This window comes from Morone saxatilis, unplaced genomic scaffold, assembly GCF_004916995.1.
Source record: "Morone saxatilis isolate NCDOM2014 unplaced genomic scaffold, NCSU_SB_2.0 Contig2, whole genome shotgun sequence".
NCBI classification, from domain to species: Eukaryota; Metazoa; Chordata; class Actinopteri; family Moronidae; genus Morone; species Morone saxatilis.
Window position 1 is genome coordinate 9,995,880 of NW_023339762.1, and position 1,316 is coordinate 9,997,195.

Below are 1,316 nucleotides of genomic sequence, written 5' to 3' on the forward strand. Positions count from 1 at the left end.
TAAAAGGGAACTTTGAGGCAGATATGAAAAACCGACCTCTGACCTTCACCAAATGGGGAGAAGGGCAGCCAGACAAATCCATTGAGGATACAGGCTGTACCATGCTGTCAGAAAATGGCGTCTGGCGAGTGACACACGAGTGCTCCTTAAATGCTTACATTATTTGTCAGTTATAGAAAGGTCTTATATCACTTGCATGTCTCGATCTTTCATTGTCCTATTTACTTTTTCTTGGAGACAATATTGTGTAACTGTCTTGAATGCAGGACAGGTAAACTGCAGAAAAAAAGTCAGTAACTAAATAAACAATAAATGTATAGAGAAACAAGAAGGTACATTGTTAAAGCATAAAACTGCAAAATAAAATGACCAGCAGCAAGTACTTTCATTTATTCATTTATTTTAGTGTTAGTATGAACTGGCAGTTTAGTTGGATGGATTTAGTTGGCTTGGAATCTTTGGGGATCTCATCATTTGATTCAGAATCAATTTCCAATTCAAAATTGCTTGATTTAATGAATACTAAAACCATGGTGTCACCCATGTTTCCCACTGTAGCTAACTTGCACATGGAACATTTTGCGCAGATTACCCTGATGTGGAGGTGGGTGTGGTTTACAATCAGCTGCAGGAGAGAGAGAGAGGTGTGGGGAAGGCTTATGAGAGCAGCGCCAGGTGAGTTGTGTATCTCAGCTGGTACTCATTGAGTAATCACACTCACCTCTTTTAAGGCAGTAGTGTGCTGAACCACACACAACTGAAAGGACAACTGGAGCAAACTGTCATGGACTTTGGAAGCAGGCGAAGTGTTGTGTGAATAGTGCGTGAGGCTGAGAAATAAATAAAGTGGTCTGAATTATTAACCTGTAACCTGAGATAACCCACGGTAGTAGTGAGACTTGCTAAACCTGATAACGGCCTCTATCCCACCTGACATCACTTTAACTAAACGACCCTGTAGGAATCTTTTGGAATATCCTGATTCAATTATGTTTGTAGTAATTATTTCCATACATAATTCTCAGTTCAACTTAAAATAGGGGGCACTACATTCAGGGTCTTACTCCAGTTCACTGAGGGACTCATGTCCACTGTATTGCAATTTGAAACATTTTGTAACACACACACAACCAGATAATCAGTATTATTCACATCACCTGTCAGTACTGATAATGTAATGGCTAATCGTGCATGGGTGAGATTTTGTGGTACTTGTTAACACTTAAAACTGGGCTAGTTAGATTTTATATTTACTTTGGTTCCTGTGTATTATGGTTGTATTTTTGATTTGGTTAGTGTTATTAGTGTTGATTTTA